General features: G+C 40.2%; 1 long non-coding RNA gene across 1 annotated transcript in view; it reads left to right on the forward strand.

Annotated features, from left to right (window-relative positions):
- The window catches only part of LOC125322616, a 235,961-nt gene that overhangs the window by 198,025 nt on the left and 11,392 nt on the right, over positions 1 to 26,544 (forward strand). Inside the window, exons 13-14 of the long non-coding RNA XR_007202114.1 lie at positions 18,502 to 18,672; positions 23,819 to 23,905. This is a non-coding gene — a long non-coding RNA (uncharacterized LOC125322616). The remainder of the gene's footprint in view (positions 1 to 18,501; positions 18,673 to 23,818; positions 23,906 to 26,544) is intronic.

Here is a 26,544-nt window from a genome sequence, read left to right on the forward strand (position 1 = left end):
GTGTTATCAGGAGTAACTTTAATCTGTTATTGGGGCAGGCTTAGGAGGCACTACTATTTAGAGAGACAGTTGTGAGGTGTTGCGTCTGTGCTCCTTAGTAGCAGTAATTGATTGCTGGCCTTTACATAAATGGCTAACTCTACACATATGCTTAGCCATTCTGGCACACAAGTGAAAAATGGATCCACTGCTTGTCTGAGTGCTCCACAAAGGGAATATGGAGCGTAGTCATGTTACAAAACACTCTGCATCTGGAGTTAAGGCAATAGTTGCTCACAAAGGGGTGCAAGTCACACAATAGGCTACTTTTAGTAATTACTCTTGAGTTATTTAGGCCCCAAGTGCATATAAAATGAATTAAAAGAAATAAATTTGAGTTGAAGGTATTATATGCCTCTCCTCTTAATTTCTGTGGAAACCTTTAAAAAATCCCAGCACCCTGCTGTTTTGGAGAAACAAACCTAACAGCACTGAGCTAATATACATGAACCAGAAAGAGAGATTGGCTGGTTTCAGTTCAGTCACAGGCTGAAAGCTCTGCAAAAAAGTGGATGAAAATAGACCCCAAAAGAACATAACTGAGAAACATGGAAGATTGCAAAATGCTTTCTTGTTGTGGCTGTAATAGGTAGGACTGTTCTCTATTTTTTTAGGAAATCTTGATTTTTATTTTTTCCTGAAAAGTACAAAATCCAAAGAGCTATGTGTAAAATTTTTTGTCTACTGCCTTGCTTCTTACATCACATAATCTGTCTTGAGTCTATGCTTTTCATTTAGATTATGAACCTTTTAAAACAAGGATCTTGATTTTTAATTATTAGTACAATGTTCAGTGCCCTGAAAATAACACATATTTAGAAAAAGATTTTTTGTAAACAGTATTAAACAGTTTATGTCAGTAAACTGGAGTAAGTATCACACTGACATAACAATATGCTTCCAGATGAGTGATTATAAAATTACATCTAGAGTTTCCTTCTATGGTTCTCTTTATGTCTGAAACACATGTATCTAACACCATCTGTGAAGACAACACAGGAAAGTGCAGCTTGACTGGTGAGAGTGAACGGGCACAATCCCAGCAGTGTGGCTTTGCTGTGTGTCTCTGTGTGTACACATCAGTGTGTAAGCCTGCTACCCCTGATAATCTGAACATCACACTTGAGACTTAGTGAATCAGAGCAGATTCCTTAGGGACTGGAAATCAAGTTAGTTTTTTTTCCTTTCCATAATTTACTGCCAGTGGTGAAGATGCAGAGGTATATATGCCAGCAGGTATAGCTCTTTTGTAGGACCCCACAAAAATGGTCTCAGGGATGGTTAGAGAAAGGAGGCTTTGTCCTTCCCCATAGATCATGTCTTTACACTGAAACAAACTTTGTCTTGTCCTACGTGTATTTCTGGTTATGTCTCCGTGCTTCTTCTGTGTAGTCTGTTCCTGTCAGAAACCCATGTTTACTTCCGAGATGTGTATTTTCATTTTAAAAGCTATTTTTTTCACGAAACTATATTAAGTGACCAGAAATGGATGAAACCTGTAATTTTTGATGAATGCCTTTTCAGCTGAATACCCCATGTTACCATTTTCTCCTTTGCCCTTTCTCTGCATTTCTTCTGTCTTTTTCTATTCATGAATTATATTTGTCCTGCACTGTCAAACACAAGATTACACAGATTTTCTAGGGATGAATTTTAGCTTTACTCAACTGTGCAGTGAGCTCTGTATTTTCATATATGTAATATAAAAGTGCATTACTATAAAAATTCTATTGCATTTATTCTCACTAGGGCCATAATTTGGTATAAATATGCACTTTTTGAATGCTGGTATGCATGGTGGAGTGAGAACTCAGGCTGTTACATGCTGCCATTTGCTGTGGTCCTGATGTTGGAAATGCTGGCTGGCTCTCTGGCCAGCTGCAGTGGGAGGACAGGGTCCTTTTCTCTCACATTTTTCATTTCTTTCACAGAGATTCTTACCTGAAGGAAAATTCTCAACTTAGACTGCTATGTGGTTAGCCAAATTGTGAAGATGATTAAGAAAACTCCTTTTGTATCTTCCAGGCCTGTTAAAGATTTTTCTGAGGAACGCTGAAAACAATTGTGTTACTCTGGACTTTTGTAAATGTTACTTAACAGTACTCCCGTGAACTACTCCACTCTCTTCCTCTTTCTGTGTAAGTGGTACATTGTGGTACATAAGCGACTATATTTTTGGATAGCAGTTATGTGCCCACATTTAGTTCTCCAAAAAGACCATCCAATATAAAAGTTTATAAAAATTATCACTGTATTTTATCCAGTCAGGTGTACCTTGCAGGGCAATCATTAGATATACAGCCCATGTAAATCAATTAATCTTTAGCCTGTGCTAGTGTTGGAGAGGGTCAGCATGGGCCTTTATGATCTGTATTCCCTTGGAGCCTTGGAGATCAGTGTTCAGAGACACCTGTGTGGGTCTGCATGGAGTTGGACGAGGTCCAGGTCTGGAAAGGCTTACATATTTAGATTTAATACTACCTTTTCCACAGCTGATAGCAGAAGTGATTTAGATAAATAGAAGGCTCTGACACCTGTGGAGCTGGAGAGCCCCATGAGGCACTGAAATAGCAGGTTTTCTAAGTGAAGCTCCAGAATTGAGAAGTGGGAAACACTGCTTTCCATGATGTAATGCATAACAACTGCTAGTCATTATCCATTTACAATGTTTCTCTGTACAGTATTGTGATTCCACAGTATATTCTAGAAAGCTAGGGTTAGGAAAATAATAACATTGAAATAACTTTGATTTGATCAGGACAAATCTAAAAGCAAATCTAAAGGCAAATCTTATGATTATAAAAAATGAGTTTCAAAGCTTATAGTTAATAATTGTATTTGAATTAGAATCTATTACAGCTGGTGATGGGGTCCGAGGCTGTGACCCAGGAAGAGATGACTCGTCCGGGGAGATGGTCCCGAAAGGAATCGCCTTCCTGAGGTTCAGTGTCTTCCCTCAGCTGCTGGCAGAGGGGCCCTTGCAGAGGCTGTCAGCTTTTTAGTGATATCAGCTCGTGGTTTCAGCTCACCTCTGTGGGGCAGCCTCCAGGCCAAGCCAGACCAGAGAGAGAGACGAGAAGGCCCGTGTGGCTGGTTCCGCACGAAAGTAGCTTTATTATGGGTCCCCTCCAGCGAAGGGAAGAGCCAGGAATGAGCTCTCTCTCGAGGGGCCCGAGGGAGCTTGCCTTTATAGGGATACAGGGGATCAGTAGGGGACCAATGGATTACAGAGGGTCTGGGACAGACCAGTGGGTTACAGAATGATCTGCATAGTGTCTCCCAAAGGATTGTGGGTCTTCCTTTCCTTGCCATGACCATAAGTGGTTGCCTTTCCAGGGAGTCCTGATGGGAGATTGCTCAATCTCCTTATCTCAGCAGTCGTCCCTCCAGGGCAGTGGCTGGGCATACCTGTTGCAGTGGGGATCCTGCAACATGCATATACCAAACCAGGCGTCCTGTGGAAAGGAAATATATATGGACGGATTCTTGCTAGATGTTTCAGAGATGTTTATTTCTCCAGCCACATGGCCGGAGCTCTGCCGAGGAACTGTTGCAGTCACCGGACCAAGGGTCCTTCTGCCCGCGCAGGGAACACAAACCAACCAATGGGAACGAGGCCGAGCAGGGGCAGGGAAACCCCGTGTCTGTGCCCTCAGGGCCCCTCTCCCAGGGCTACATGGCAGGGGAGGGACCCCAACACCTCACCCGTTTTATTTTAATAAAAGGAGAATGAAAACAACTGGATAAACATTACAAGAACAGTTTCAAAACAAAACAAACCACCCTCTTGAGTCTTTAAATGTCCAAACAGATTCTGTGGAACATCTTAGGGCTGACTGAAGGGAGACAGAACTCTCTGAGCATGCTTTGTGGGGAAACTGAGGCAGGAGAGGGTTTAACTTCTTCCCTCCCCCTTTTCATCCCCCACTCGGCATTGGAAAGGGATTTTTGGGGAAACAATTGGCAAAAGCATGGTTTTGTGAGGGAAACCATGGATGAAAAAACGGATTAGGAATACACTGGGGGTAATAGGACATAGGGTAAAAGGGAAAGGTGGGATTAGGAAAGGGAGACTGTAGGGGGGGCTTGCAATGGAGATATTGTCTAACATGACTACGATTTTTTGCATATATACTGCCTTTTACAGGAACACCATCAGGCCCAGTGACCTGCGATGCTTGTAACCCTTTTCTCCCTAGTACAATATTAAATTCCACCACCTCTCCATCTCCCAAGCTTGGGATGCATTTTTCAGGGTTATTCTTTTTAATAGCAGTCCTATGCACGAATATGTCTTGCTGGTTGTCACACCTTGTTATAAAACCATAATTTTGCTTAACATTATACCATTTTACTATCCCTGAGATCTTAGCTACTATAATCTTTTCCTTTTTCCGAGTGGCTGCTGTTTTCTGTCTCGCTGCGTCTTTGCTCTCTCCTTCGGTCGCTCCCGTGTTGGAATTGTCGGGGCTGCTGGTGCCTGCGCGCTCTTCCTGGGGTCGCGTTCGGGGCTGCGCGGGCCGGGCCGGGCCGTGCCGCTCAGTTCTCCGTGCGTCGCCTCCTCTGGTCGCAGCTTTGCTGCCGCTGCCAGGCGCTGCACCCATGTCTCGGCCGGGCCCCCGAGCGACGACTCCCCCGCGCCCTGCTCCAGTGCGTATTTTGGTTCGGCGTGGCTCCGCTCCACTGCCACCGCCGCCAGCCGCTGCCCGTGCGCCGCCCCTCTCGGCCGGGTGTTCACGGGGCTCGCTCCACCACGCACTGCACAGGACCGGGCGGGCACTGCCGGGTCCCGCCGCTCCCGCTGCTCCTCGCTCCACCACCGACACTGCGGCTCGCGTGGCTCCGCCCGCACGCGGGAGCTGCCTCGCTGCTGCTCGCAGAGCACTCGGTGCACGTGGCCTGGGCCGCACAGTCCCTGAGGCAGGCTTCCCTTCGCCAAGACACAGCTGACATTGCTCAACAGTCTCAGTAATTAAATAATATTCATGAAAATATTCTTCCATCGGCATATATTTTGACTCCAATATTAACTGTGTCCAAACGGTTTTCCAAAAGCCCTTCGTAAGAATTAAATCCCAAGAAACATAGAAAAAGTTCTTAAACAACCATGCCAGGAAGTGTTTCAGTTCTTTTTGAGCTTGAATCAAGCTAAAATTTACAAATCGTTGTTCAAGAATCATTTTAAGTTTAAGATAAATGTCCATATGCGGCTCTGAAAGCCAAGAGTCTTCCCACGGTTCTTCCATAGTTTAGCTATGGAATAGCAAAACAAAACCAAGAAGAGGAATCCAAAGTTTCCAGGGTTTACTCACACAAATCAGTCGCTTAGGAATTGGGGATCGTTCTGCTCTCAATTCTCTACCATTATGTTGCAGTGGGGATACTGCAACATGCATATACCAAACCAGGCGTCCCGTGGAAAGGAAATACATAGGGACAGATTCTTGCTAGATGTTTCAGAGATGTTTATTTCTCCAGCCACATGGCTGGGGCTCTGCCGAGGAACTGTTGCAGTCACCGGACCAAGGGTCCTTCTGCCCGCGCAGGGAACACAAACCAACCAATGGGAACGAGGCCGAGCAGGGGCAGGGAAACCCCGTGTCTGTCCCCTCAGGGCCCCTCTCCCAGGGCTACACGGCAGGGGAGGAGACCCCAACACATAAACCACAAGAACCCCCTATGATTTTGTGCAGAGGTGTTCATATGCATTAAATATGATTGATGGCTGATGTTCAACAGATTATAAAAGGAGAATGGACTAGTTTCTGTGAGCTCTTTTAAATAGAAATACGAATTTTAGCACTAGAGAATGGATGGATTTCCACACTGTGGGCATTGTGCTTTTGATTCCTTCTTATCCAGGCAGAGAACTTCATGCTGTTGGTAAGATCCTTGCCTCAAAACTTCCACGGCAAGTCTCTCATTGTTTTTTCAAACAGAAAAATGGCAGATTCCAGGTCTGGCCTGTGACTTAGGATGTCTTTGTTTCCCAGAACAAACTGACCACACAATCCCCTATGAATAATTATACGTGAAGCCTCTGTTTCCTAGTGAATTACCAGTTTCAGCATACAAACCCAGTTACCAGAACTCAGTTATCCATGCTGTCAAATTGTTAGGCTGATCACAGGCATGGATTTTGCCTGAGCAAACTGGCATTCTCCCAGATAATTTCCAGATAGGAATGCAGAGTTGACTTTATGCAGAAAGCATTTTAGATGCAACCACCTTGATTTGGAGGGTAAGAGAGCCAAATACGGACACAAACCATTCCAAGTTTGTCAACCTCAGTGCTCAAAGGTCCCAGGCATGTTCGATTTTTCAGAGATGTCAGTTGAGCTAACGAGAAGAACTTGTCTCCCATGTTGAAGCTGACCTTGGATGTCTTAATTCAGCTTGATACACCTGAGAGATCACATCTCATGATATGCAACTTATGCTATGGCTTTAACTTCAAAGAAAAGCATGACTAACAGCTTCACTGCACACGGATTGGGAATTAGAGGTGTCTGAAATAACATCAACCCTACATGTTAAATCTACCTTACTTAGTATCCCAAATTGTAAGGCTATATAGTGGTGTTTACACTAGATTAAACTCAGAAGTCCTTTTTGGGGAGGGCAATTCCAGAATTTTTTTTCACCTGGTATCATCTTAGATATGTCTATATTCATGTTTTAACCATTACTCATGTCTCCTGTCAAAAGACTGTTTCTGCACTGTTTCTGGTCAAGTAGTTACTGGCACACACTGGTTCAACAGGAAGGCATCACTTATTTTCTAGAGTGCAATTGCAAGACACTTTTATGCCTCTTACATGAAAGACACCATATACGAGAATTCATAGTAGTATTCCTCCGCTGTGATATTTTTTTTTTTAAATCAATTATACCCTATAACTTATCACAAGTAAAAGCTTAATGAGTCTGGCATACTCTGATTACTTTGAAGAACAATATTTGGTTCTCATCTGCCTGATGTTGTCAGGACATCCTCGAACAAAAACCTGCCAACAGAAACATGCAAAGTTTGGGCAGAGGTAAAAAAGGCAATGGAGCTGGAGTCAGATCTGAATGTTTTGTTTATTCTACCCCATATAATGTGCAAATTAAAACTTAAAGTCCAAATGCCTCTATACTTTGTCAGAATATGAAGTGGGTCCTGAACTCTGCTGTTCAGACCTATCTCTAGTAAAGAACACAGTTTATTCAGGGAATGTTGTGTATGAAATCACTCTTGGTATATGAAACAAAAATCAGAGGAAAATTACATTATTTTAAATACAAACTGAGCAAGAAATAAATTGTTCATGACCTTTTCTGTTAAGGAGCTCAAACTTGATTAATTCTTGGCCTGGATGTTCCCTTACCTCCAGCAATTACATGCCACTATTACAGTGTTTATTTTATAAAAGCTAATAAACACTATCTGGAGTTAATATTTGCTCCCGAGGAAAGTTTGCCAAAAGCTTAGAAGAAGTTTACAGAAGATTTTGCCCATTAGGTTTGTGTACAACATTTGAAATGCCAAAATCCTTTTAGCATCATTAATCACAAAAATGCAATGTAAAAACAGTTGTACCTAATAAAGACGTAATCTGATACAAAAATAGGCAAACCCACAGGAATTCAACACAATAGGCCAAACACTGTCCATTCCAAATGAGTTCCAGTAGTACCACTATTGATTCAGCTTTGAATAATCTTCAGCTCTTTTAAAACAGATATATATAGATAAAATAGGATTTTATTTTCTGCAGTAGAAATGCATTTGTTATTAATAATTTCTTTCACAAAGGATTTTGGCTAATGCTGTCCAGGAAAGCTCTTTTGATCAGCTTGCCACAACTTCTTTCTCATTCACTAAGCTTACATCTTCCTCTGTCCTGATGAACTCATTGGGGTTCTCTCTGTCCCTGACTCATGAGTTGCTCATGTGTGGGGTTCACCAGGGGCTGAGTCTGTCTGGCCATGGGGAAAAGGAACTGTCTCTCTCAGTTTCTGATCTTGGGATAGGCAAGTGTTGTGGGGGTCTGACTGTTGTCATGCCATGGTAGTGCCAGAACAGGGAGCTGGGGCGGTGGAACAGAGTGGCCTTGTAGAGGAAAAGATGTATTGCCTTCCTGCAGTTTGATCAGTTGCTCCCAAAAACCTGGAGCTCCAAATGTCAGCGGGAAAGTGTCATTTTAGACAAGGCATCACTCCCTTGCCTCACACTGTACTCACCTATGCTATGGCCAGCTCATCTTAACTGAATATTTATTGCCTGTAGTGTGCATTTATTATAGTGTATCCTATTTTTCACTTTTATGTGGACTTCCCTTTTAAACCAAGCACAATTAGCCTGGCAATGGGCTAAGCTCTTCAGAAAAAAAGTTGTAGAGACATTTACAGAAAGCAAATAAAACATTGGTTTCTGTTGCAGAATACATGCATAATAAGACATGTTCTTATTTGTTTAATCCCCCTCATTTGAAACTATGTCTCAACAGAACACTGTTCACCTTGTGATCTGAATGCTAGCCTTTTTCAGGATCTAGGTTTAAAGTTAGAACAGAGGACTGATGGCCTTCTCTCTTGAGTTCATCCTTCCTTTTCAAGATGACAGTCTGTCTACCCTTTTCTTCCTCCTTCTCTCTTGCTTTGAAAATTTAATTTCCTTAGATAGAGAACAACGCATTTTGATAACTCACCTTTTTTTTTTTTCTTAGCCAATGGAAACATAATTCTGACAGTTCATAAGCCAAATTTGATCTTAAAATTTATTTTGACTTGGCTATCTTTCATTCTCAGATTCTGACTCTCCTTATTCACCTACTCCAAGTCTTCACTGAAGCCTTAATTAGCTCATTTTTTTCTGGTGAGGATAGTTTTTCAACTATCTTAATGAAATTCCATGAATTGGATACTATAAAAAAAATTATTTTTGCAAAACTGCTATTATTCCCACAGTTCAGATATTGGAGACCACATGCATCACATTAATAATGTGGATGACGGACTGTTAAAAACATGCATCGTCCAAGCTAATTTCTTTCACGCCTTTTTTTCAGTCATAAGTATTTTCTATCATTTTAAAAGACATGGGAAGACTAGATCCCTTTCCTTTTGATACTGACAGGAACCGGGGAGCTCCATTGCCAGGTCCTCGCAAGACGAACTAAGTGAAAACCTCTTTTTTGGCTGAGAAGACTGATAAAGCCATCTACAACTCTCATCCTTATTCTATTTTTTTACAGTCACAGTAGAAGATACCCATTCTGGGGAGCTTTATGGCTCTCCTCTCCTGATAAACATGAGAAACTTGATGCATGGGAAAATGGGACTTGATGATAGCTTGACACTTTCACACCTTGAGACTCAAACTCAGATCTGTCAGAGGCGCACGCTATGAATATGCTGATGAAGCATAACCCACACAGAACACATCACAACCCTACTCAAGAGGCTTTATATTTGTCTACTACAAGTTATTCTTTCATCCAGCCTGCACTGAATTGCATCAAAGTGTTCTATAATAAGGTTCTGACCACATCATAAGGACAACATGGAGCAGATGATTTGACACGTGAGAATACAACAGCACCTAAAACCTCCTGCCATGTTGCTGGCCCTGAGACAGCACTTACAGTACTGACACATCTCCCACAGCCTCTACCAGCTTTTCAGGCTTAATAGTGATAGCTCTTCATCTGCAGGTTTGAGGTTTTCACGAAACTTTAGCCTACCTGATGTACATACAGTTAGCTGTGTATTCAGCTAGAAAGGCTATCCAATAGTCCACCAGTAATTGATGCTTGCCAGCAGTTATTTAAATTCAGCTGTCAGACACAATCAAAAGGAATTGATAGAAAGCTGCTTCATTATAATTCCCCCCATTTCTAGCATTTAACGTTCTTATGTGGAGTTGGATTTTGGTCTGGAACAGTGCAGTAATGTGAGTTGATAGCAAGCTGGGAATGAGCCAGAAAGTGAGTGCTTAACCCAGAACCAGCACCTCTGGGAGCAAAGACTTCAAGAATCAGATGTTTTGCATTTGCCTTGCTTCCAACTTCATATTGGAGGAGGGAGAGAGATGATGGAAACCATTAAAAAGATCAATTTAAATTTCTTCTTTAACATTTCTCTTTCCACACTTTATCCAGTTGGGAATTTCAACCAAAATCTAGGACTGTGTTCTTAGCCTCACAAGCTGCAGACTAAAAAAGTTAATGAAATGTAGCTCAAATTTTAGAAATATGGTATCTGTTTGATAGGGACAATGGTGCTAGGAATCTACAACTGGAACAAACCTGAAACAGACAGCAATGATGCTTTTAGTTTTATGTGTGTGTCACTTGAGATTTCAGGGCTGCCAAATTTCACACATTCCGACATCTTAACAGTCACAGATTGAGCCAGGCTTCAGGGATTGATCATGTTGGTCATCAGGAGATTGCCTGGTTTTTGCCCAATTTTATCTGAGATATGGTCTCTATAATACTTTTAACAGCAGCAATCCCCTGGGACACTATTTTCTCTGAGATTTTGCTGTCCACATTGTAGGCAAGAAACATCTTGTAATCTTGCTTAGACATATTTCTTTCCCCTTATGTAATTTAAACCAGAAACCCTTTGATAATGAAAAAACAAGCTTGCTTTTAGTGCACAGAAACATAATAGAGAAAACAGTATTCTTGTTTACACAATATTTTTCTCAATTTGAGTCCCTTGCTCTGTGCAGTTCTGCAGATGAATAAATATTGTTCTGTTTGTTATTTGTGCTGTTGTGGCTCCTAACAATGACAGTTCTTGACTCCATTATGCCTCATTGCATGGAGAGAATGGTAAGATGTCTTTCTCTAAGAGTTTGATTGAGAAACCTGGAGAAATGAGAATAAATGCTGATTGGAGAAAGAAGGGAATGTCACAACTTACCCAGTGCTTAACTGCTGTTTAGATTTTGGTTTCAAGGAATTTAATGAAGTAATTTTTGGATGTTTACTGGGAGACTCTTTCAAGTTAAACAGAAGTACAAATCAGACATCAGAACACTTTCGTAATTCCATCATTAAGATTCAGATTGTTTGTCTAACATGATTATAAGAACTACTTAATGCTTTCTGAAACCCATGGTGTAGCAATGAAGAAAGTTTTAGAGGTGGTGCAGTTGAATGTAAGAGAGTATTTACACTGCCCACTTGTAGATCTTTGCCTCACTCTGTGTAGTCAACAGACAAAGGAGAGGTGCTCCAGAGAGGCAAAGTATCCATGTTGAATGTGTAAAACCAACTTGAAGTAGAAAGCATGAATAACCCTTGTAAGAACTCATACTAAAGGATATTGATAAATACTGAAATTTTCCACACATTTCTCTTTCAAATCCTTTTAAGAATATCTCACTAGAATGTTATAATATGTTTGGGGGGTTAAAAATAAAGCTGTGGCGCTGCAAGTGGCTGCAGCCACCCTGACCCCAAATGAAACACCAGAGCTCAATGTTTGGTGGTCAGGCACCAATGCTTAAAGACTGCCTTCTTCCTGAGGGTGAGATCCCATCACCCCTTGGTTCAGTTATTTGCCTACATTGTGTTGATTGGTTCTTGTTCTCCCCTCTGTGTTTTATGTATAAGTTTGTAAATATTAATTTCCCTTAGTTAAATATTTGTTAGTTCTAGAAGTTTCTGTGTTACTTGATACCCCATTGGCTATCCCCTGTAATCCCTCCTCTGCGTTATCCCCATTGGCTACTTCATTGTTAATCCTGCCTCCTCCACCTTACCCTATTGGCTGGATCCCTTATCCCCGCCTTTCCTGCCCCAAGTGTAAACTCCCTTGACCCCCTTCAAAAATAGACTCTTCATCCCTAGTCCCTTCGCCAGCAATAAACCTGCTCGTGGAACCTATACAGAGAGTCCCCTCCTTCATTCTTTGCGTCCGCCTGCGCGCCCCAATAGCGTAGCCCAGGACAAGCTCCTTCGGGTGAGGAGCTCACTCTCTCCCTTAGAGTCGCGGATGTAGAGGGTGCAGCCAGACCTCTGGGCTTCTTGTTTTTCTGGCTAGCACGCCCTCATGAAGCCATTTCTAAACCAAATTAGACTATTTAGTTTACCTGGAATATATATATTAAAGTGATTCCACATGATTTAGCAAAGATCTTAGCAAGTATGTTATTGTACTTATCACTTCTCTTCATTGCTAGTTTTTAGGTTGTATCTAGGGGCCTGCTTTCTGCTGTCTTCTTTCAGACATCTATTTTGGCTGATTTAAATGTGAGGATGGAAAAAAAAACCCCTCATTATAGAAATCCCTACAAACAAAACCCTTTTTTGAAAAATGAGGTGTCATGTATAGTTTAATTTAATCTTTGTGTGGTTTTCTTTGGCATGTTGCTTACACTTGGGATTCATATGGTGTATCACAGCAGTTCAGTTTACAAACCCACTTGTTGCTCTACAAATGGTTATAAAAATTCCAAGAAAATGCTGAAAAAGAGCAAGTTTGCAATCTTGAGAGAAGTAAGTGACAAATATGTTCTTCAGAAGAGATAAAGTCGGATTTCTGGAGCACATACACTGTGAAAAGACCTTAGACAGTAATTTTAGTAAATAATAGATTGTCTTTTTTTCTTCTGCCAATACTTTCTCATTTTACTTCTCTGTCTTTCAGTGTTCATCAGCGGAAATACCAGGTCACAGTTCATGCATATGAAGGAAGATGTCACATATCTGAAATTCATATGTATCCTGTCAGCTCCTTTTTTCACCAAGAGCTTGATAATCATATTGCATTGGAGACATGAGGGCATGTTTTCATGAGGGATTTCAAGCCATACCCCCTGAAATGTATGGCCTTTTGTATATGAAAAAGGCAGTTTACACAGTTGTGTAGCAAAGACCATATTTTCTTACATTTAGGAACAAAGACATGTCAGGCTTTATTGAGCACATCGCTAACTATATAACTAGCATTAAACACTCTATTTGCAACTGTTGCTGTGTATTTTGTGTGTGATTATCACCCCTAGATCTGCATCCTATAAAAAGATATTTCTGTTTGCTTAATTATAAAGCTCTTTATGAACAGGCTCATCTGTAAATAGCTTGGTGCAGCTGAAATAGAAATATAATTATAATGAAGGCAGATGTTTCTGAGATACTTCTCATGAAAGTTGTTCTGAATATACAAAGGAGGAAGGCTTTTCTAGCCGGTGAAGTGTTGGCCAAATGTAGCCTAATCATCCAAATGTGAGAGGGGGGTTCACTTTGAGGGAAAAATCTGAATAATAATAATAATAATAATGACAACAGCAGTAACACCAACACTACTAACAACAATATGAATAATATTTCCAAAGCCATATACAACTGCTCTGTCCCTGGGTAAACATCTTTCTTCCTGAATCATGTAGGGACAAAGAAATAACTTGCGTAATTTATCTCTGTGGACTAGTTGCCAGAAAATGCTGGACTTTTCTTCTACATTACTTTTTTAGGCTGATGAAACTCTCATGGAACCACAAAGTTTAGGGTCATTTGTATACAAATACAGCACTTTTGTCTGCCTCACTGTCTCTGCATGTGCTTTTAAATTGTTTAAATCCTGTCAGTGAAATAATGAGACAATTAAAAAAAATTATTATTTTTACAACCAAGGACTTACAAAACTACCGAATCCTATTTCCAGTGGAAATTCTATTTCCAAATCTTTAGAAAGTCTCACCTTTCAGTCAAACCAAAGGCTTCCTTCCCCCTCCATCCCTTCCTTCACTAACAGTAAATGCTTGTGCTGTGGCAGCTGGCTGAGAGCTGTTAATCCAAGCCTGCAGTCCTCACTTCAGTGGAGCTGCCATCCTGATCAGCTCCCATTTGTCCCATCTTTAGTGACTCACCAACAGAGCCAGTCACTGTCCCAGTCATCATAAGGCTGTCCAGGCAGCTACAGCCATCTGGCAGGCTTGTGAGTTGGAAACAGCTAGTTTAGTCCAGGATGAACTGCTACAAACTGAGTTATGCTGTGGAATAGCACCCTCCAGCCCAGGACAGTCTTGTTTTACTCACAGCATGTACACAGGAGAGTCACTGGTTAGCACTGCCGGTCTGCCCATCTTCCTCATTTCAGACTGCATGACTGAACAAGGAAGTATGGAACTGGGCTGCCTTAAAATCGGAGAGGAGAGTGTGAAGCAGAAAACACTGTTAAAGATGATTTAAACTCAGTCAGTAGCACTCCTGATATCTCTGCTGTGGATATTTTTCAGACATAAACATAGGCCTCTGTCTAAAAGTTTACAGAAGTGGAATATGAGTATTTGTACCACGAGACATCAGGGATTTGATTTAAAAGGAACACGGTGATTTTCAAGGGTTGGGTATCAAGTTTTGAATGTAAATTTGGGTAGCCTGTAGTCATTTGTTTTACTCCCCCACGTGGGTGGTAAACTTAAGGTAGCCTCACCTGGATGAACAGAATTGGAGAATACATATCTCCTTTGCAGGCAATATATCCATAAGCATAATGGAGCAGAATCCAATTCAGAGCAACTCCCCTTGAGATGCAGTACCTGTACTTCCTGCTCTCATTTGTGAACAACTTCACTGTGTCAATGTCAACTACACTTACCATGCCAGGACCTGGCTGGTGTGGTTCTCTTTGAATGGTCCACTGGCACTGCTCTGGGTTTTGGGGGAAGCTTTCATTAATAGCATACATCACGCATATTTCAGTTTAAGAACGCATCACAGTTCTCATTTCAAAAGTTGGATCCCAGGTTGCTCCTCTGCAAAACACAACTTGGGGAGAGATTTTCTTGTCAGGTTGGATAATTTTGCTCTTTATTTCTGATATTCTTAATGGAACAAAAACAAAATATTTGGTCTTTCAGTGTAAGTGCATCACTTCCATCAACAAAGATTACGTATGTGCTGAGGATGAGAATGAAGCTCTCAGACTGTACATACTTGTGCCTGAGGCCAGGCCTTGGGGGCTAACAAATCAGCCTGGCTTTCTGGTCTCTCCTGACCCCAAGGGACTCAGTGTAACTTGTCTATACATATGGGATAGAAAAATACAGAAATAAAACGTTGCACTTATCTAGAAAGGAAGGATTCAGCACTAACTCAAATGTAGGAACTGAGATTAAAATTGATGGAGCACCTGATGCTATAAAACACATTCTATTAATGAAATGAGCAATTATTTTCAATTTTATGCAGAACAAATGCATTAAGAAAGGTGATGACAAATACTTGTGCATCAGGAATCATACATGCTGTGATAGGAAGAAAATTACCCAACTGTTTCTTTTTTGACTGGGAAACTGAAGCATAGAGATATGATTTACTAGAGATCTCTCTTTTTCTCTCTTACGCACACAAAGGAGAATGGGTGGTTTTTTGACTCCTGTGCAAATATTAATTTTTCTGCATTCGTTCCAAATTTGTGAACTGCACTTGTCCTCAGACTCCCTTATATACAAAAATGCTATCCACAGGACTCCTGCTAATAGAAGCTGTCAAGTCTGAAGCAGACATTCAACCTACCAGCTATGAGGAGCACCTGTAGCATCTTTGTATCTCCACCCTCACCTTTTGCCTGCTCTTCATTGTCCTTGTCAGACGTTTTCTTCTGAGAACTTGTACTAGAAATTGTGTCCTTATACAATGAAAATGCTAAAAAGCTACTCTGGCTACTAACTAAAAGAAACCATTTAATGACTAAGCCTTGTCCTTATTAGGGAATAAGGTAGAAAGCATTCCATTTGAATTTGGCATAGAGGAAAAGTATCTGAAAGTCTCTTTCCCTGAAAAAGAAATGTTACCTGTTTTTCACATTTCCCTATAGTTGCCTCTCTAAATTGACGCTGAGGCATTGCTGTCTTTATTAGCTTGTTCACTCTGTTATATCATTAATATAGTTTGTTTTAGAATAGCTTGTTAGTGAATAAAAATGCAAAAACAACCTTGCTAAAGTTATTTTGTACTTTGCTACAAATTCAGAATTACAGGACAACAAATTAATTTGTCAATTTTGAAGAAAACCTAGGTCTGTCTGATTTAAAACATTTTTCTGTCATTTTTGTTTTCTAGTTTCCTGTTTTGCTTTTTTTGCCTTTGTCATACTGATGACTGTACAGAAATGGAAGCATTTCAGAAATGTCTGTCATGAGATGAATGACCCAGTTTTGTAAATGTGTGAAATTAGGAGATACAGTGATTTTTAGCAATTCTGAGATAAGCTTATTCGTATTTATTCCCAGGATGTACAGAGGGGCATAAAAGCATGGGGTTTGGATTACATTGTCTTATTTAAAAGAAGACATAAATTATCTTTTACCACTTATAGGTATGCATTAGCAAATCAGTGCTTTTAAATACCAAAAAAAATCAAGAATCTCTTCAAAATATTGAAAGGTTACCTTGCTGTATTTCCCCTGTATCATAGAAAATCAGTTTTTCAGATCTGTGAGTTACCCATGTCTAGAACTACTTAAAGTGATGATTATTTCAGGCATCGGTTTCTCAGTTGACTCCACCTAGCTATATCTATGATCTTTATAAAGTCTAGAGGATGACACAGACATTCTTCTAAGACTATGGACTGATTCATCATTCCTTTATCTAAACTGGTATTCCTGATACCTGTAGCTACTGTTGTGGCTCATACACTGCAGTGAATCACCACATCCCCAGCTGGGAGTACCATAGCTGATACTAGTGTTTACTTAACCAACATATGGTTAAGGATCATAAGATGGATGTGGAATAAGACGAAACATGGTAAGACAGCTAATAGAACAATAAAAACACCTTTAACAGTGTATGTGGGACAACAGGGAAATTGTGGGTAAAGGCGAAATAGCCCCAATACTGAAAAACTGAAGACATTATTATGTTGGCTGCTCTTTACCTTGGGTATGGCTGACTTGGACAGATACTGAAGCACAGATCCTTTGTTCATATACTCAATATAGATTATTTGAGTTAGATGAGTGGTGATCTGAGTTACATGTTTTGTCTTGTTTTGCTTTTCCCCCTTTCCTTCTAAATAAATAATTGAATCTTTTAGAAGAAGACCATAACAATTGATACATAGAGAAATTTTTAGTAGTTCCGGAGAAAACTATTCCAGTGAAGTAGTATCAAACTGTGACTTGTGATCCTTTTAATGTATATTCAAGAGATGCCAAAATCATGGAAATGATGAGCTTATTTCCTTAATATATTTGATAGGTTTTTTTAAAAATCAGTTATCTTTTTCTTGACTTGTAACAATCCATATACAAAAAAAATTCTGTATCCCAATGTTAAGTTCTGAGAACCTCTGAATTCTCTTTATGCTGGTGTTCCTTTGCATCAGTTTTACAATGTGAAGTTGAAACAAGTTAAGAAAATTTTGAATATGCTGCTAGAATGGAATAAAGATGTCTGAGATCTGTTTGGTGGTCAGATCTTAAGTAAAGGGAGCTTTAGTTTTCTGTGCAGTTTCCTTTCACTTGCCATATGTAAAAGTAAATTCTAGGGATATTGATTGCATTATACTGTGCTCACTATTAAATTTCATTTATTTATGTGTGTAATCGTCTAATAAAAACATTTTATATTGGCTATATAATATAAAATTATAATATTGATATTGTGTTATTCAAAATAGTATGTATTATAGCATGTAATCGTATAATATTCTAGATGCTGATAAATCTACATGAAGTCAGGTTTTTACCACTGTAAATCTACTGCAGCAGGAAATTTTTTCTGAAATCTGGCTGAAAAGTTATATCCTGTAAAGATTCTGTGAGCTATAATAGTAAATTTTTGCACTTGTAGGACACTTCAAGGAGATAGGATCTGGACCACAGCCTTCAGTGGTAATGGGCAGAGCAGCTGGAAAGGAGACAAATCAAAGAGGTTTTACAGTGTGGGATCAGGAGGATTGCAACAGCTGGGGAGGGTCAGGCAGGTTATAACATTTGGGGGAACTGTTGGGTAGGGAGCTCTTCGGTGAGGAAGGATGAGAGTTACGGCAGCTGGAACTGAGTTGGTGTTGAGACTTATGATCAGGAGGAACTGGGAACAGTATAGCATCTGGAAGCTGATCAGGCAAGGGGCTCATATTATCCGGGGGATCAGGAAGTACACAACAGCTGGGAAGGGTCAAACAAATACCCAACACACATGGAATTGAACAGCAGGGCCTGGTGCCACATACGGCTTCTCACATTCCTTTTTTATGTATTGCTGCTCTCTACCTTTCTGTAAATTTCCCTTAACTCATGTTCAAAATGTGTCTTTGTGCAAAAGTAAAGAGGCAGAAATACATATTACGAAATTCTACTATGACAAAAATGTGGATAGCGCTTCTCAGAAAAAGGTGTCTTGCCAAAGCCCATGTAATTCTAACTATTGTCTAGTAAAGTATTTTTTTCTTCAATGCTATTGCACCCGCTGCCCTACTGTGCGAAGATTTTTTGAACGTTTTTTCCAGGAGCTCAAGGAACCAGAGGAGTTTAACTTTCTCCTCCAGTGGGAGCTCAACATACGGAGGCTCAATTTTTCATGATACTGCCCAGTGATACTGAGGGAACTTCATGACAGATGACCCTGCTGCAGGAAGATTCATGTGTCTTGCTTGGCATACACCACTCTGCCTGAACTGGTCTGTTTTCTCAAAAATTTGTTTATTTAATGCTTTCCTGGTCTCAGATATTGCACTATTAGATACCACAGGTATAATTGTACATTTGACATTTTTTTCCTAGAGTTTCTACTCCCTCTCTGAGGTTTATTATTTCTTACATTCATGTCCTCCATATATGCTGTTGCTGTCCTGTCTTTTTGTAAATTAATTTTAAAAGTGAGATCTTAATGATCCCATACTGCCACACTCTCCATAGGTTTACTTCTCTCTTTTTGTCATTTCTCTCTGACTTTTGCTGACATTCCTAGATCAGCCTTTTTCATTATACCTCTTTCCATCTGCACCTCTTTGCATCTGCACCCAAATGATTTGTTTTATGCTGAGTTTTGATTGTAAGCTCATTTTGCAGAGATTTTTTTTTAATTCATATTTAGATAAGTACCTAGCATGATGCAGTCCTTCACAATAGGTCTCACAGGTATTAAAAAGAACTATAAATGGTAGTAATGAGTTCTGTGTTTTTTTGCAGATCTTTGACAAATTGGGAAATTATGTCATATGTATTAGGCAGGTGTGACAAATATGCATAGGGTGGATAGTAAAGTGTTGTTTTACCTCTAGAAAAATCTGTAGTATTCTCTTGTTTTCCATAGCTGCTCATATTAATTTTTTCTTCTATAGGCTCTTATTGCTTTCCAGACATGCTGTGCCTTGTCTTTGCCAATTGTTGCCATCTGTCCGGATGACATTGTGATGGAGGTTGAGTGTGTTTCTGAGCTTCTTAATAATGTCACAGTGTCATTTTGCGTTACTTCTGTCACTCTGCTGCTGTTAGGCAAACTTGTCTTCCTTCATCTTTTCTTTTACACAACTCTTATACTCAAGGCAGTCTAAAAAGTGCCCTCTGGATATAAGTTCTTCTCTTCTTTCCACCATATCCAGTATCTCATCTGTTCTCTACAGCTGCTTTCTGTGTTCTGTATTTATTCCAATCATATTCTATATGGTAGAAAGTGCTACTCGTAGGACAGATTTTTTTAATTTCCTCTTGGCATTCAATAACACCCTATTAAGTGGCTGTGTTTACACTGCAGTTGTCAATGATCTTTTCCGGGTCCTCTGCTCATTAAGCAATAAATTCAACTTTCCTGGCTAGTAGTGTTTTGAACATTTCATGTGGCAATATGGAGCCAGTCCCACAGGGAATGGTTTCCTCTTACCAGACTGCTCCCTCCACGTGCTATACTCCCTGTTGGGTTTATCTAACTATGTCATCTCTAGGAAGGATACTTGAAGCAAGCTGTTGCCTCTTTCTTAGTCGCATGCAGGTTGCCAGGGAGCCTGGGGGACCCACCATCTGACATTCATAGCACTCGGCTTCTAACAGAATATGTCTGAGAATCCCACTGAAGCGTGGGATGACAAGTTCCCTCTTTTTTTGAGAATTACTTCTCATCCACAATTAAGGTAATAAAATGTTTCTGCCAACCTGTTACTGTGCTAGCATTCATATTGCTGTCATTCACTGCAGAATTATAAAAATGGTCTAGAAATAGTTTTTCAAGGGCATCTCATAAGTGACTTTGTTTCACGTTTGACTCCAAAATCGCAAAATGTGAAAAGCCCTGTCGACCTGAGTCACAGAGATGGCACAGCAAAAGCAGCAATTACTTGGGCTTTCCTTTGCTGCTTCTGTATTCTGCTTCAACTTGGACACAGGTAGATCACACCCAGGAGTGAGAAAATAATTCATTACACAATCTGGTGCTTAACCTGCCTACTAAGACTGAGAACAAGGGTGCCAATTAATGCCAGCTGTAACTGTGCTTGGGAGATGTGGACCATCCACCAGGAGTTGGACCATGATCACAGTTCATTTCAAAAAGGACACTGAGCAGCCATCAGAATGATAATAATTTTCAACCACTCTTGAATTAGGACAGATTCAGACTTAATTTGATAGAACAGACACTCTTAAGAGTGCTGAAGGTTAACACTGGGCAGAGAATGACATCAGAGAGGTAACATGGAAACAAATACAGGGACAGAAAAATGTAACAAACCTATAATCTTTATTTAAAATTAAAAAAGAAAAAGAAAAAGAAAGGCTTGACCCAGGAAGAGCCTAACAAAAAAGAGGGAGTGGACACACAGTCATGCTGGTGTATGGTGGAAGGGCAGAAAACAGTAAGTTATGTTATTTCTTGCTATCCTGGAAGGGGAACAGAGATCATGCAAATAGCATAAAGTACCATCATACAAAATACTGTGTTTTAATATGGTAGGATACAAACCCCAGAGCTCAAACACAGTGCTGAAGGATATGCACTATTCATGGTTTATATCACCAAGTTCCCTCCTTTACACTCTTCACCGTGTTTGACTCTAGTTTCCACTCCTGTAACATGATGATTGACACCTTTTGCTCTCTACCTCATTATACTCATTCACATGCCAACTTAATTTTGTTCTTCCTTCTTTCATAGTCTTTTTCTCTGCATTAGCTTTCATGCTCACGACCCACCTAAGGCCTTAAATATTTGGTGCTTGTTTCAGCTCTTCATTCAACCCCCAGCTTTGGTACAACACTCCCGCTTGTCAAAGGGTTGTTCACACAACTCAGTCTTCAAGTGTTGTTCCCTTTTTTGGCCTCTGATCATGTGCAAGGGGCTATTTCAACATTCATTGGCTTTGACCCTCTCCTGGTCTTACCTCAGCATGACTCTGCCACCTTGCCACTCACATAATATAAGTCTGCCTGTCATCGTTTCCAGTGCCATCAGTACTGTTGCCCTCTCTTCTGTTTTCAACAAAAGCTAAGTGCAGATCTGTTAGCGTGGTATAGGTAAAGTAAGTTAGAAAGCATGAATTATGAACTGCTCAAGAAATAGCAGCTGTCGAGGTTGTGTGCACAGCGAGGTTTGTTTGCTGCTGATCAATAAAAATCAGAGTCAGTAGCTATGCTACCAGAGAGACCATCTGTGGATAGAGAGCCAGAAGCTTGCTGACCGGGATAGACACTGCTGGCTCAAAGGAGGACAGGGACAGGTTATATTCATATAACCACCCAAAGAAGGACATATTTAACTATCAGTGAGTATTAGCTGGCAATCTGTGTGCAAAAGTACTTTACTGCCCTGCACTTCCTTTGGGAGGAAGAGGCTTGTAGTGGTTTGGTCCAAAATACTCATTACTGTTTACCTTCTGTGAGGTAAGAATTAGGAGAAACGCAAAGCAGGCACCAAACTTGAAAGAATATAAAGAAGTTTATTAACAGACCTAAAAGAAGAAAAAAAAATCATACCACACCTTCAGAACACTTCTCCTCCCCCCCCCCCCTTCTCCCTTCTCCCACTGACAATGTAAAAAGACAGCCCTTGAGATATTCAGTTTGTCTATCACTTCCATAATAACCTTGTTCAGTCCATTTAGGAAGAGGAGTCTCTCTGTCCATGCTATGAAAACATTATCACAATGAGACAGCCGCCCGGGTTGGTTCTCTGCTCGCATGTGAGTCCCTTCCCACGACTTGCAGCTTTTCCCACAACTGCTTTCGAGGGCCCACTCTTGAATTACTGGGGTAAAATTTTAAGGTTGAGCCATTCAGAAACAAAAGTTCTCTTCACCCATCTCTGGGAGCATTTCATCTCTAAGAACAGAGGCCCTTCTCCTTCCCTGGGAGCAAAGGGTCCTCCTCATCTTCATCTCTAGGACTATCTCTGGGAGCATCTCTAGGAGCTGAGGTCTTCTCCTTTTCTATTTGGAGCAAAAGTCCTCATTGCTTCTATCTCTTGGTGTTCAAATTTCTCATTAAATTACAGCTGCTTCAGCATCTGCTTATTTCAGCGCAAGTGCTTTTGCTCACAATTACAAGTTGAATGCTCCACCCCCCCATGCCTTCATGAAATTACAATGGGTACTCTGATACATCATAGCCTCACAACAGAATTTCAGCTTTAAGCATCTCCTCTTTCTTCTCCTTCAGGTTTTCAGCTGTTCACAGCACTAAAAGGGTTAATCTCACCCAGGCCTTGCAGCTGGAATGTTGCTTATCGCTGTTGGCCACATGATCTTTTGCCGGACAGCAGGGCAGCTTCAGCTGAATCTTGGCTGCACATGGAGAGGAGAGCCGAGCCACTCCGGCTGCCCTCAGCAGGGCTGTGGGGGAGTTCTGCAGGTGGAACAGGGCCCATCGGCTCCAGGATGGCCGTGGCCTGGCCTGGCCCGAGCAGGGCCTGGGCCAGGCCCGCCAGCCCCTGCACGAGGCCCACAGCCACCTGTCCCAGCACCGGAAACGAGAGAGCTGGGGGCGGGGAGTCTGTCTATTCTTAAGTGTGGATCACAGAGGTGGTCACAATTTTAAGTGGCTTAAAGAACTGTCCATATTCAAACTGGCCAGGTGATAGGTTCTGTTAGGTCACAGAGGAAGCTGTAAGCACCCCTTTGCAAGAACATCACTCTCGGGACTATGCTTGCTAACCCATGACAGGATGAAAATCAACAGCGAAGTACTGGCATGTCCCTTTGCTATGTTGTTAGTGTAATAAAGTAGCGTGGCTAACAAAATAGGGATTATTATTACTAAAGAAATTTGGTAGCAAGGGACCAGAGAGGAATAGAGGGATAGAAATTTCTCTCTTCTATTGAAGAAACAAAGGTAGGGATGGTTCGTCTCTTATTCTTCTTGTGAACCTGGTGCTAATATCTTCTAATCAAAAAAATTCACTTGTGTCCTCATTTCCTTTTCCAGTTACTGCACCACTTTGTATTTCACTCCAGTGTATGCTGTGTCCTGTCACTCCATTTTTGTTCCTTAAGCCCAGAACGGACTCATCTCATTCAGTTGAAATTACTCTTGTAAAATTTCAAATGCCCTCTTGTTAGCCAAATCTCATATTCAGTACCCTGTGCTATCAAGTTTCATCAGATGTCATTGATCTAACCAAGTATGCTCTTCTTAAAATCCCATCGTCCACTGGCTTTTGAGGTGTCTACATATGTTGGTTTTCCCTCTTCCAATTCTGATAATCCCTTGAGTGTTTTCTTTTATAGTTTTTTATCACTGATTATCTATTAATAAGACTCCTTTTCCCTCTCATTCTTCTTTCCTTCTATATTGTACCTCTGAATAACATGTGCAAAATCAACTACTGTTTCTTTGCAGATGACTCACAGACAGAGCTCTCCTTCAGATTTCTCTCCTGGTCTACAAACAGAAAATACTCAACTATTACACTAAATCTTTTTAAAGGTCAGTTTGAGTAAAAAATGAGTTCTAACTCCTTAATTGTCCACAATACTTCTTTTCTTCATCACTGTGACATCATCCTGCTTGTCACTGATATAATTCAGTGTTGTTTTTCACCTGGTCCTCTCTCCATGTTCTGCTCTTCTGGGTATTGTTGCCATGATGATTTTTTGCCTTTTCTTTTATACCCCTGTTAGACCTTTTTATAATTTCTGTAGTAGTGTTTTTTTGCCTACATTCTTGGACTTGTTTGTTCAGCTAGGAGACTAAACATTTTAGAAGCTTTGTAAGTAGGGATCAGTGTGCCCCAGACCCCAAGGTCCTCTCCAGAACACATTTTGTAAACTAAGATAGAGCTATCCAGGGGAAGGTTCCTTGGGGAGGGGGGCTCACTTGAGCCTCTCACTGGGGAATCTTTGATAGATATGCTAATTAATAAGACCTATAATGTTATACTTGATCTTTTGAGGGTGTGCATTGTGGTGTGCATTTCGGTGCATTCGACCTGGACGTGGTCGTTTAAGGATCCTTAAAATAAATACCAAGGTAAAATCCCTTTTTTCCCTTCTAACCGTGTTTGACTCTTGATTTTAAGACCAAGAAAAGGCATCAGTATTTCTAGGTCTTGTGGATGCTTTCCTGAAACATTTGGAAGGTGTGTAAGCTATATTCTCTCTCATTGTTCCTCACTGTGACAACCTTTTACAAGCACTTTTCCATACATCCTTATTCCTAATTAATTGCAACATCTTTAATCTCAACTGATAATATCTTTACTTCAGAGATAGAGTTTTGCTCTTTTGTTTCTATCCTCTCTCTTCTGTTGCAAAGGCACATAGATTCTTGATTTGAATTTAACTGTGCCAAGGAAATTATATCAATTAAGTGTTTTCCCTTTTTCTTTTAAACAACTATCTTGATCTTTAAAGCCCTTCCCAGATTCTCCCTGCTTGATTCATATTTGCTGGAGAAAAGTTGATTTCTGGCCTTAGCAGTTGATGTTGATCTTTGTATTGTCCTTGTTTGAATTTTTTTGTCTGCTTTTTTTCCTAAAGACTTCTTTGTACATGGAGCAAAAAATCATAATCATCATCAGTACAATTTCCTTTTCCTCCTCCAAAACTTCTCTTTAAAAAGAAACCTTCCTCTGCTGAGAAACCTACAGAAAATATAGGAATAATTTGGCATCTTAAGTGGGATACACCTGTTCAAATGTGAGTGTTTCTCACATAAAGCTGCGTCTGAGCTAGTCCCAACACACTCAGTAGTCAAGTCAGATGGGAATCACGGATTTATCTCATCCTAAAGTGCACATGCATCTCTCTATACTGATGGTAAAGAGAAGTAAGCAGATAGTTCCTGTGCAGACATCATAGATACATGAAACCTATTAGGTATACACAGGATTAGCTTACTATGCTCATTCTTTTTATCCCCTTATTTTCTGTTATTTAAATTCAGATATTAGTATTATTTTTCCTTGGTTGTCAGCTCTAGAGTAGGAACTTCCTGTTTTTCCATCTTGGTTAAACCCATAATATATCATGGCTTACTTTCATAGTTTTTCCTAGTGATAATATACAAAGCAGCCAGAGACCTCAAATAGGTGACTTGACATATTAATCCTTCTTATGAAGCACTTGCAGAACTACTCAGTACTTTCAACTGTTAGACAAATGTTTTTATGGGATAAATATTAATGAAACAAATTGTTTTACTTCAGAGCATTTCTTTTGGCTTGACTAATGTGGTAGGAAATCCTATCTGCTGATTTAATTCTAATAAATAAACAAGTTATGTCAGAAACAAATTAGGCAGGAAAGCCGCTGGATTCCTCAAACTACAATACAGTCAATTTCATGAGCCTAAGAAACCGTAGTCAGAGAAGAGAGCTTTCCTATATCTGAGTGTAGCACAGAGCCTACTTTTTTACTAGAGTCACAGAAAGCTTCCTTAAAATAAAGATGAAATAAGAGAGCAAAGAAGAAAAAAAAAAGTAAATAGGACACAGTAAAAGAAAGGAAAATAACTAGTCTTAAGCACAGAATAAGAAATAGCTTGGCAATTTGTTTGCTCTCATACAGCAATTCCTGTGCTAAATTAAGTGCGTTAACCAAATGCCCCGAGTGGCTTATGCCATGTTGTAGTCAGTTCAACATATGTGAGGTCTTCTCAATTGCACCAACATGTTACATTTGCACAAGTTGCATTTTGTGTCATTCTCTATTGGAACCTGAAGGCTGGTTATTTTCAGCTATAAATGGAGATATGAGCAAAATAATTTCACCCACTAGCAGTGTACATGTTCCCTGAAACATAGCATCCATCTGTCTTTCCTGTATTCTCACTGTGTCTGGTATCAATTTGGGTAGATAAATAGTTATTTTGAAGTGTTTTTCCATAGTCCCAGATGTGTGAATTTTTAATTAGTTCTAATAGTTGCCTTTTTTATATTGTTTCTATGAACTATGATGTATAGCATCTAATCCTTATAAATTACATCTAAAGTGAAAATTTCAAAATCAACCTATTATAGTGGGTTATATTTATTACAAACGGAATTTCAGCTTTCTTGCTACAGACAGAAGTGCACCTGGAATATAAAGCTAGTCACTGAGTGACTGTCACAGTATATGTTAAAA

Source organism: Corvus hawaiiensis, chromosome 3 (genome assembly GCF_020740725.1).
Source record: "Corvus hawaiiensis isolate bCorHaw1 chromosome 3, bCorHaw1.pri.cur, whole genome shotgun sequence".
NCBI classification, from domain to species: Eukaryota; Metazoa; Chordata; class Aves; order Passeriformes; family Corvidae; genus Corvus; species Corvus hawaiiensis.